The 12,537-nt window shown below is 49.5% G+C and overlaps 1 protein-coding gene across 4 annotated transcripts in view; it reads right to left on the reverse strand.

The window, feature by feature from the left end:
* Nucleotides 1-12,537, reverse strand: part of EPRS1 (glutamyl-prolyl-tRNA synthetase 1) — a 961,840-nt gene that overhangs the window by 148,325 nt on the left and 800,978 nt on the right. The window lies entirely within an intron of this gene.

A 12,537-nucleotide genomic window follows, 5' to 3' on the forward strand; every position in this document is an offset into this window, starting at 1 on the left:
TGCAGAGAGGGCACTTTCCTACAGGGTCACTACCACACCTCAGGTTTATACAAAGTGCTTAGCAGTAGTCAGAGCATATCTAAGACGACAAAACATTCATGTATTCCCATACCTAGACGACTGGCTCATCAAGGCCACCACCCATCAATAATTTCAACAACAGATCCAGTTGATAGGGGATCTGCTCCACAGTTCGGGGTTCACAATCAGTGTCCCTAAATCTCACCTTCAATCTCTTCAACTTCAACCATACTTAAGAGCAATCATCAACACAGTTGGGTTTAACTTGTCCCGATCCTGCTCAAATACAAACTTTTCAAACAATTCTACCTCAATTCAAGCCAAACAAAACACTCAAAGTTAGGACTTTCACACGTCTACTAGGAATGATGGTGTCTTCTATTGCCATAGTTCCTCATGCAATTCTACACATGTGCCCACTACAGCTGTGTCTGTCTCGCCAGTGGCCTCAATCACAGGGTCACCCCCCCCCCCCCCCCCCTCCCCACACTCACCATTCTCTGCAGTGGTAGAGCTCTAGCAATATATTGAAAGGGAAACCTTTCTGAGACCCTGTGCCACACATCATTCTAAGCAGATGCTTCAGAGATGGGTTAGGGAGCGCAGCTCCAAGACTTAATAATTCAAGGTATGTGGGACGCCAGGCTTCAATCTCTACCCGTCAACTACTTGGAAGATTAGGATGTCTTCCAAGCACTAAAAGCTTTCCTTCCTCATCTGTTCCGCAAGGTTGTCCTAGTCCAGATGGACAATATGACAGCTATGTACTATCTACAAAAACTGAGGGGCGAGGGGGGGTGGGGTGGGCGGGGACACAGTCCTCTCAGATTTCACACCTCGCTCAGACAACATGGTACTGGGCTCTTCACCATCCCATTGACATGTTGGCGGAATATCTGTCGGGGATGGACAACATTCTCGCAGACCTGCTCAGCAGGACGTATCAACAGACCCACGAGTGGGAACTCACCCACAAGTCCTCCTCCTTTACTTTCAGAAGTGGGAGATTCCACAAATTCACCTGTTAGCCACAGTCGAAAATGCAAAATGCCCAGACTTCGCCTCCAGGTACCCACACCCACTATCCAAGGCAACGCACTATAGATGAGTTGGTCAGGGATATTTGCCTACGCCTTTCCAAAACACCGTCCCTTTCCATTTCTGGTTCGGAAACTCAGGCATACTTCTCTCACCATGATCCTTCCAACTCCTACCTGGACACGCCAACCGTGGTTTCGGCGGGAAGACAGGCAGAAAAAACTAGGACCGCCCAGAAGGTGTGCTCACCTCCGCCAACCCTACCCCTCAGGTGGGGGAGCCGAAGTGCAGCCCACTCTTCGGTGTCCGCCATCCTGCAGATGGCAGGCACACCCCCAATTAGGATCAGGGATTGTGCCCACCCCCCACATGGAGAGAGCACACTAAGTGTGTAGTCACCATAGGGTCAGTAGCTCATTGGCTACCACCTCAAGACCCCTAAAACACCCCTAAGTACAATATTTAGGGGGCAGTCCTGTGCTCAGAATTTAGTTCTTTGATGACCTAAGAATATTGGAATCCTGAAGAGGTTGCAGAAATGAAGACTCCAGGCCCAACTGATTGGCCCCAGCCCTACCGGCTTCCTTCAGCTTCCGTGTCGACGCCTGCAGCTTCTTCACGACATTCCATCACCCCACCCCCTCAGACCAGATCGGTAAGCGGATTCCCGATGTTGAAAAGCACCCCTTCAGTCTCCGACCCTGCGCCCTGGTGACCCGAGCCTGAAGTGTCCTGACGTCGAGGGGCATATCCCTACTTACCTGCCCAGCTTTTGGTTACTCCCAGAAGCTTTCCTGGAACGAGCCGAGCCTGCAGCCGAAATCCAAAGACAACAACCCCCATAGGATGGTATTGGGCTCCGGACAGTGTCTAAGCTCCCTGCACCCGGCAGCGCCTGTGCCACTGGTGGAGTAGCGCTGGTGCTAACTTGGGACCCCATTTGCCCTAACCTTAACCCTAGGATCTAGTCTTCCAAAACCAAGTGGCCCGCCGTGAGCGACCACCAACCGAGTCGCCCCTTAGCCCTATTGGCTAACCTTGGCACCGTGCACTCTGCACCCGCCGCCTAGTGCAGCTGGTGATGTACCTGCAGTGCTAACCTGAACCTTGTGGAACCTTGGTTCTACCCCCCAGAACTCAGTTACCAAAACAGTTTATTTACCTGCAAACTTAACACTGCTTTTTCCCTCCATAAGATTGCATGGTGCGTTTTTCTTTGAAAAATATTTTGTGTTGACTCCTGTCTTGTACTGCAACAAAAGTAACTGTTATGGGTTTGAAGTACAAGTTTGTGGGAGCTGGTATTCTGGAATTAGAACCGGGGTTCCCCCAGGGTCAAGGCTGCACTCATGGAAGACCCTGCACAGCAGTAGGGCAGCTGGGTGCAGAGTGCTGAGGCCTAATGCTATCCAAAGGGGGATAGGTGGCCTCCGGTTGGTGGCTGCTCATGAGCAGGCCACATGGTTGTGGGAGCAAAGCTCCTGGTGTTAGGCTCAGGGCATAGGGGATCAGAGTTAGCACCCAAGGTACACCCGCAGCGGTGGCTGGTTGCAGGGTGCTGTTTTGGCGTAGGGTGCCCTGTTGATTTCAATGGGGATTCTCAAGTTACAACAAAGACTGAAGGCTCAGGACGAAGTTCTTCTGGAGCGGACCACCGATTAGAGAGGTAAGTTGGGATGCTTGAGGATGCTTGAGGATGCTGGGACACAGTCGGTTAGGCCACCCAAGGCCATGGGACGTTCGGTGCAGGGGTGTCTTTAGGCGTCGGGTTTTCCTTACCAGCTCCGGTCGCGGTCAGGGGATTCTCCAGAAAGAGGCTACAGGCTTCGCTTGGAGATTCGCGGCAGGTCAGAAATCACCAGATCTCAGTTCAGGATCGCCGGGGAGACCTCCTCGTGGTGTTGGGCCACTCGAACTCGGGCTGTAGGCGTCTGGTGCAGACTTGCGAATTTGGCCAGAGTCTGTGGTTGAGCAAATCCGGTGCTCACAGGAGACAACGTCTTTGGCTTGGAAGGCAGGGCAGGTCAGGTCCTTCCAGTTCTTGAGGCTGCTGGCTGCAGGACACACCAGGAGTTCGCTTTTGCAGGTTCGAGGTGGGGACAGGCCGGTAGGGCTCGGGCCAAGTCAGTGGACGTTCTCCTCTTAGCTGTAGCACAGCTTCTTCGGTCCTCCTTCTTTTCTTCTTGGTCGCTTCTTGTCTGAGGAGGCAAGGTTCAGGGGGCCCCTAAATACTATATTTAGGGGCGTTACAGGCAAGTAAAGGTTGGGACCAATGGGTCCCTTCCTTGGGGTGGTACACCCCCAATTATGCCACCCTCCAGGTGGAGAGGGGCATATGCCTCACTCTGGTTGGCTGGGTCCCCCCATCTGCAAGATGGCGGGGACTGAGAGTGTGCTTCACCCCACCTCCCCCATCTGAGGGGTGGGGTTGGCAAAGATGGGCACACCTCCATTCCTCACTTGGTTTTCCCGTCGATTCTCCCGCACATAGTGGGGGGTCAGAACCGTTGGGGGCCAGTTGTTAGAAGCAGCGAAGGTGGCAAGCCTTTGAAGCTTCCCCTTCGTGGACCCTGCACATCCCGGGGGAGGAGATTTGGCACCTCATCCCAGGATGTGCATTGTTTCAGACCCCTCCCAGAGTAGCAGGCTCTCGACCTAGGGGCCCAGCAACAGTTCTGGTGGTGGCAGCTGGCGAGCAGCCACTCTGCCTGGAGGTTGTTTTTCAGGGGGCATCTCCAAGATGCCCTCTGTGTGCACTTTTCATTAAATCCTACACTGGCATCAGTGTGGGTTTAATGTGCTGAGAAGTTTGATAGCAAACTTTCCAGTTTTCAGTAAAGTCATTATGTTACTGTGGAGTTAGTAATGGCAAACTCCCAGCAGCATATACTCTTAATGGCATTACTGCACTTACAATTGGCTTAGACACTGTAGGGGTACAGGGCTCATGCATTTGAATTGTGCTCTGAGCCCCAACACCAGAGGCACACATTATGTGGGCCCAACACAAACAACTGTTTACAACAGTTACAGCATGGTTTTTACCCTATAGTTTGAGGTGGAGGCATTGTTCTCTTGCACACTGAAATTCAGTTTGAAATGTCAAACTGCCAAAAAAGGAGCAGAGCTCTGGATCAGTGTTTGTAGGGTGCAAAGAAAGTTATGGACCGGCGCAGGGTGGAGTGAATATGTGGCTAAAAGCGAAGCTGCAGGGTGCCACTTAGTAGGGTGCAAGAGCAGTGCTGAGAACATTTCTGGATCCAGTCTGGAGTCCAAGGATATTCAAAAGGTGACAAATCTTTGCTTAAAAATATGCAACGGAATATATGGCGCATTAGGAACAGTGTTGCATTTTGCCAATATGAAGGAACAAAAACAAACAGGTGGACGGGCATGTGCACTAGGTCCCTTAGCAGGCCTATTCTAAGCACAGGATCTTTTGGAACAGCTTTTTATGAGCCTCGGTGCTGTACAGGCATTTCCATCAAGCAGGTCAGAAAGCAATGAGACGGTATCATCCTAATCCAATCCAACAACCACAACCTCAACCTGATCGATCACATTTTTCCTCTCATCAAGGAGAGAGTCACTCTAACACACTCCCCCTCCCCTCCCAGTCACTCTGATATCTACAACTCCCAGCAGGCTCCCGAAGTTAGTCATAATTCCCAGATGACCCCATCCGCCCCGACTTCATCTCTAGACCTCAACAACTACCCACGCAACATCACATTCCACCATACAAACACCTCACGCCATAACATTACCAACTCACTCACCATCCCCCCTCACCCAGCACTTTCACCCCCTCCCTCCCCATGTCCCTCAGTCCCAGCACCTCCCCTCAGCTTAACAGCTCCACCCTTCCCCTCCCCCCCGCCCGGATCCCAGCAAAGACACCCCACAAACCACTCACCCTGCTCTTCATATCTCACCTTCCCCCCTCACCTTTACTCCCAACACCTCCCTGCAGCTTAACAGCACCTCCTATACCCCCTCGGATCCCAGCATTAACACCACCCAAACCTCTCACCCTGCTCCCCATATCTCCCCCTACCCCTGCTCCCTTACTCTCAGCTCCTCCCATGGGACCATCCGCCCCACCCATACCCCCGCTGCTCTTGCCACAGCCGTATCTAAAGAAACGTCTACTCAGTCTACTCCCTCGGCCCACCCTTCCAATAACGAAACTATCACGCCTGACCCCAAACATGACCCGATATCATCAACCCTTCATCAAGTCAAATCAGACATCTGAACCCTCCACGATCTTATTTTAAAACAAACCAACTCCACTTGCATTAAACAGGAATACAGCACGTCCCCACGCCCTAAGTACTATAGTCGCTTCCAACGTCCTCCGTCAAACTCCCAAGCTCATGGTTCTCCACGCTGGAGCACAGTTCCACACCCTAATGCCATATTCCGCCCTATCAGGGGTGTAAACTTTCTATCTGACTTGGATTTAGGGGACCTCCTACGCTCCTATGAGCTACCCTACCCACCTCAGAGCACGAAAATTCCAGTTAGCCCCCAGTCTGACTCCCGAATACAATTTATTCCAATCAACACACACAGAGCCACCAGACTCAACTCCAGAGGCATTGCAGAAAAGAACCTCACTAGAATCCCCATCACAGCCGAATCCACCTCAGATTCAACCCACCCGCGGCTACGCTGTATCCTCCTTCACTGCAGGTCCGCCTCCAGACATGCAGCCGATATAGCTGACCTATTTATCACGAATTAACCAGACATCTTGATCCTGACAGAAACTTGGTAAATGAAACATCTACTCCCATCATGGACATCTTGCTTCCACCTAACTATGACATCACTAGACTAGACAGAACCGACAGGCCAGGTGGAGGGATAGCCTGCATACACCAGATCTACCTAACAGTGACCAACACCAATGCCCCCGCTTTACCTTCTTGTGAATACCTATGCTTAAACATCGCCAACAACAACAAACAAATATGCTCTTTACACACCTTCTACCATCCCCCGGGAGATAACCTCACTTTCATAGAACACTTAATGGACATTCTAGCATCAAATGACAACCAACACACTAAGCAAATTGTCTTGGGGGACTTCAATCTTCACTGGGACGACCAGAAGACCCAGGGGTTAACAGCCTCAAAGCCTTCGTCACTGACCTCAATCTCAACCAAATATGTAACAGCCCTACTCACGACAAGGGTGCAACTCTAGACCTAATAATCTCAAAAGCGAACTCCACACAGCTCGACACGATACTCCCATGCGACTGGTCTGACCATCATGTCATTACATTCCAAGTCCTGGAAACCATCAAACGACTCCCTACACAAGCCCTGAGAACTAAGATATGGAAGAGAAACCTGAAAAACGTCGGCCTTAGCCAACTCAAACCCACTTTATCCCCCGGAAGACATGTCAGATGTACAGGGGCTGACAAATCACTACTTTCCCTCTATGAACAACCTGTTAAACAAAATGGCCCTGTTGCAACTGAAAAGAACCTCATCTAAAGAGTCAAAACCATGGTATGATGGGAGACTAAGTGATGACAGACGCTCTCTTAGAGTAATTGAACGTCCCTGGAGAGCTACACCCTCAGCGGATCTGCTCAACCTGCTAAGATCATCCAGGAACATTTACTTTAGAAAGATCAGAAAATCTATAACCGATTTCTTCAGGTCTCAACTAGACCTAGCCAAGAACCGCCCCCAAAAACCTTTCGAACTTATCAAAGCCCAAACCAAGAGCCTACCTAATGTCCTTGTTAGACCTGACACCTTTTGGCGTGGTTCTTCCCCCATCCTTTTGCCTCGGACTCATGTGTTTTGATGCTGTGCTGGATTTCGTTTTTGCTGATTTAGATGTTTTGGACACTCTGCCACTGCTGATCAGTGTCAGAGTGTAAGTGCTCCTTCTGTAAATTGTGATATGATTGAGTATACCTAATTGGCATATTTGTATCACCACGAAGTCCCTAGTAGAGGGCACTGTGTGTGCCAGGGCTGCTGATGACAAATGCTGCTAGTGGGCCTGCAGCGCAGATTGCGCCACCCACATGAGTAGCTTTAAAATGGTGACTCAGGCCTGCCAGCGCAGGGCCTGTGTGCAGTCAGTGACTGCCCTGTCAGCCTGGCCAGTGTCCCCACTGGCTAGGCCTAACCCTTCCCTGTCTGTGCACATCAGTCACCCCTATGGAAGGCTCAAGGTACCCCCCTGGGCAGGGTGCAGTGTATGGATAAGGTAGAGCATGTGCTAGTGCAGGTACTATGCTCTGGTAGTGGGCTGCAGCCATTTTATGTGCTCACTGCTGTAAGGCTATCTTGCTCCATAGAGTAACATGGAGGAGGCTGGGCCCATGTGATACCAGCCTATCTCCCCATAGGAACAAGATGGGACATAAGTGAAAGATATCCCTGGACTCAGAATTTAATGACACATCTTTTAGTGAAGGGTGTTTTTAAATCCTGGGTTGTAGAATAGCACTTTTAGAAAGTGGCTGTTCTCTTGTCTAAACCTTTCTGTGTGCCTGGGTTTGTGGAATGTCTGCCTGGTCTGGATGTGACAGGGAGGGGTTGCAGAGCCCCAGAGGAGAGGGTCGGAGCCATCCCGGGGATGAAAGGGCACATCTGCCTGCCTGGGAGGAGGGAGGAAGGAATGCCTGATAAGTGCTGGGCTGCGCCTGCCTACCTCCCCCACGTTAGCTCTCTCCTGGTGGTCAACTGACACCACTGGCCCTGAAGCTGACAGGAAGAAGAAAACCAGAGACACCTCAGTGCTCCGCAACCCCCAGAACTGGTTTAGACTGGACCCAGGGCCTCCATGCACAAAGAACTTCAAAGACATTGAGGGGTATAAGGAAAGGACCCCTGTCTACAGAGAGTTAGATTCTGAAATTCTGCAACCAAGAAGGAACCTCTGCTGGAAGGAGAACAGCTAGGGAACTAAAGGAAGACTGCCTTGCTGTGTGCTCTAAGGGCTGACCTGTTCTACTGTCTACCTGGAAGCTGAGGAGAAGAAAAGGGGCTTTGCTGTGTGCTGTGACCCTGCCTACTTGAAACTGCCAAGACTCTGCTGTGTGCTGTGTCTGCAACTGAATCTCCAAGGGCCTGAGAAGAGCTGGCCTCCTGTTGGGAACCCAGGACTAAAGGTTCCTAAAAGCTATCCCAGAAAACGGCTGGAAAATCGTGCTGTTGGGACCCGAGACGCGTGGTGCTGAACTGCGGAGCGTGAGGAAGGGATCGGTGTGCTCATCGGCACATTAACCGTGAGGGTTGGAGGCTTGTGGAGCCTCCCCTCGTGAAATCTGCTCCCAGGTGGTGGCAAGGTCGAGAGGGGGGTCTAGTCGAGACCAGCGCCCTTGAAAACCCTTTGCCGCCAAATCACCACCGCGGCCCGGGGCCAGGAAACCCCCCCGCAACTTGCTCCGAGGTCCAGGAGCTGCCGCGGCGAAGAACGAAGCCGCCGCGACCCCATTGGCTGAGGGAGCCGAGCCCCCTCACTAACGCCGCGACGGGATTGGCCCGCGCGGCGCAGCGTCATCAGCTGTGGTGTGCCGTGATTGACGGAGCCTGCGGAGCGTCATCGGCAAGGCCGCGCTGCCATTGGTTGGCGGCCTCGCGCTCAGAGGGGCTCGACTAGAGGGCCGCGACAGGATAGGCTGCCTCCGCTGAAGCTGCGGGAGGTGCTGAAGAATTGCCGTAATGACCGCCGGGACCGGGGAAGAGATCTGACCCCGCCGAGGGACTTGGAAGCGTCCCGCACCCCTGGCCAGCCGTCCCCCCACCAGGTGAGCCTCACCGCCTCCTCCGCCGCTCGTTGGATTGTCGAGAGCGGGCGGGAGAGGAAAGGGGACCGGCCGGGGCGGGGACGCGTGCAATCTGCACGGCGGGTGCGCCTGAATCTAAGGAAGACGCGAGGCTGCCCCGGGGACGAGAAAGAGTCCCTGGGCCTCGCGAGGGAGTGGATGAACAGCGCTTGAAGCCCATAGCGATAAGTACATGTGGGCCTTGTGTTTACTGCTCGTCTTGAGAGCGGTGGGAATATAAATCAGTGGCCATATTCTTTTACCTTCTGATTTAAGAGACTAGAGACTATTGTTGTTTGGACCCTGAGACCATTGTTTTGAATGACCAGAACTGCCTATTTACAAGTACCATCCTAGAAATTAAGTGCAACCTTTAAGCTAAAATGCTATGTTTTCTAAAGAAGTGATTATCATGCAACTGCTTCATTAACATGCTGAAACTAGATAAAGTTATATTTTATATATACTTACCTGTGTGGTCTCAGTTTGTGGTGGATTGGGAATTACTGTTGAGTTAAGTGCAAATGTTATCCACATTGCCTCCGAGTTTAGCCTAGACTGCTCGCGCCATGCTACCTAGAGGGTGAGCAGGGGTTATCTCAGAGGGTTATTCCGTCGCCCTGACCGGAACTAGGGGTCCCTACTTGGGCCAAGGTACTTACCTTTGCCAACCAGAGACTCCCGGTTCTAACAGTCCTCATCAACAACCCCTTCTCTATTCCCAACTGTGATGAATTTGCATCCTTCTTCGCCACTAAGAAAGAATCTATAAAATCAGATCTACTCAAGGACCTAATATCTATATCAGAATCGAAAAAGAGCCCATCGCTGTTCCCGACTGGTGCCCTAACTAATGACCTCACTTTATTTAATCTAAAAAACAATGCAACTTGGCCCAATTCAACACCTACAGTGAAGACACCATATTAAAGACGCTAAACGTGCTAAAACCCTCCAATCACTTCACAGACCCGCTCCCTGCCAACTACCTAAAAGACTTCATCCGCTCTTACTACCCCTCTGGACCAAGATCATTAACACCCCCCTCCTTCAAGGATCCACTCCAGACATCCTGAAAACTGGGCAGGTCTCGCCTATCCTAAAGAAAACCATGATGGACACCTCTGACCCTAATAACTATCGACCGATCTCGAACATCCCTATGTTAGCCAAACTCCTGGAAAAATGTGTTAACTTACAGGTGAACAGCCACATTGCTCGTTTCAACCTGCTGAACCAATTTTAATCAGGCTTCAGAGCAGGTCACAGCACTGAATCAGCCATGACACATGTATTAGACGACGCCCTAAAAATCCTTCACCAAAATGAAGCCTGTCTACTAATCCTACTCGACCTCTCATCAGCTTTTGACACCGTCAAACACGACAACAGAATGGGAATGTCTGGAAATGTTTTCAACTGATTCGCCTCTTTCCTCCGAAATAGATCACAAAGATTCAAGGTCAACCAATCCCTGTCCAACCCCATGCCAGTCACACTAGGAGTTCCACAAGGCTCCTCCCTCTCACCCACCTTGTTCAACCGTTTCATGGAACCTCTCACCGATCTTCTTAGCCTCTCCAAGATTCAATTCCACATGTATGCTGACAACACCCAGATATACATCAAGATCCACTCACTGGAAGACATCAAATCGCTTAACACCACCTTACAAAAAACCCAAATTTGGCTGGCAGAAAACCATTTGAAACTTAACTCCCTCAAAACGGAATTCCTTTTAATCGCTCCCCCTAACAAAACACACACTATCCTGGATTGGATGAAACGCCTACCAGCTCTCAATGGTCATCCGCTCATTGTCGACTCAGAGAAATCCCTGGGGGTAACGCTAGACAGTAACCTAAAGATGCAGACACACATTAGCCCCACAACAAAAGTTGCCAACTTCCACCTTAAGACCCTGCGAAAATTGAAACCTTTTGCCCGCCTACGATTTCAAACAAGCAGTGCAAGCCCTAGTAATCCCTCGGTGGAATATGGAGCAGTAACATTATGCGGGCTCCCAAGGTCATCGACAGCCCCCCCCAAGAGCCACGATCAACTCGGTGGTCAGACTCAGCACAGGCTCTAAGAGAAACACTCACATATCACAAGACCTGAGAGCCCTCAACTGGCTACCGTTTGAAGCCAGAATTAATCTAAAAATCGCTTGTATGACTCACAAGGCCCTCCACCGCAACGCCCCACACTACCTAGCTCAAAAATTGGTACTCTCTGCGGGAAGCAGAGCCTCCAGGAGTGCCAAGACTCTTCTCCTACAACCTCAACGATTTGCCAAGAAAAAAACTTATAACCAGTCCTTTTACGGCATGGCTCCGAGGATTTGGAACGCGTTGCACAGTGACACAAGAATGAACCCTTCCAAGGCCTCCTTCAAAAGAAGTTAAAGCTATCCTCATGGCTAAATTCACATGAACTCTAGGTCTATTCACTGCATGTTATTATTTATTGCTAGCTTATTACTGTTTTCTTTTGATTAAGAACTTACTCGCTTATATCATTGTATACTATATCCTCGACTTGTAAAGCGATCTGTTACTCGCAAGAGTCTTGTCCGCGCTATATAAAACCTTCAAAATAAAATGATTGAAGTGTACTTGCCTTTTCAGTAACCCTTACAAATTTGGAATGCAACAGAAGACAGAACATGAAGAAAAACCAAACATGGACCAACATTTGCAACAAGATAGAACTATTAGGCAGCTGCTCTGGCACACCTTGAGCTGAACAGTGCCAATATTCAATACAACTTGTTGGGGGAAGGGAACTTTAACAAACGCTCGGACAGGTAAGCATCTATACTGCTCTAAAAAGTTAATTCCCATGATAAAGAGAGCAGGAGCAGAGAACCTCCAAATGAAAGAAGGCTCCAAGACGATATGAAGAGAATATGTGTGTTCATTTTACACAACAATGGACAAGCCTGAATTCAGAGCAAACGCTACCGGTCAAGAAGCCTACTAATGAGACTTAACTCAAAAGAGAAGTGATGGAATACAACACACTGACAAAGGAGAAGTATAGAAGGTGTATTGAGGTGCACAGGATATCAAGAAGAAAACCATTTCCCGAGACAATTAATCAGCTTTTAAGTTACTGGTTGTTCCAAACAAGCTCTATTTTGCCCCACATCTTCAGGAGTTACATCATCATCATCAAATAACTTAATTTCCATCACTGTAGATCATAAAAGTGTTAAGAAAGCAAGCAAAAATCACACATACATAGAAACAGAATTATAAATAACAAATCTATTTTTAAAAAGTAGAAAAGCACATTTATAAAATGATTTATGTCACAAATAATGACGTTGGTTAAGAAAAGTCCTCAATGTAAAGGTGTCTTTTGGTGTATAAAGTACATTCTTTCTTCTGCTTAACTGAAAAATATAAAGTACATTGCTTCTATAGCTTACCACTGAAATAGTTTGCTTCTTCAGCTTACCTGTGCAGCTTAGCACCAGCACTGGAAGCTCTTCCCACTTGAACATTTTTTGTCTACTGACAACTCGTATTTCAGTACAGGTATGAATACACACTCCACCCCATTCACTGGCAAATTTATTTTGAATTCTCTTCTTTTATGAGGCTGAATCTACACTCTTTGCCATATACACATTTGCTGTAATGTTTAACATGAACAACCAA

Source organism: Lissotriton helveticus, chromosome 6 (assembly GCF_964261635.1).
Source record: "Lissotriton helveticus chromosome 6, aLisHel1.1, whole genome shotgun sequence".
NCBI lineage: Eukaryota > Metazoa > Chordata > Amphibia > Caudata > Salamandridae > Lissotriton > Lissotriton helveticus.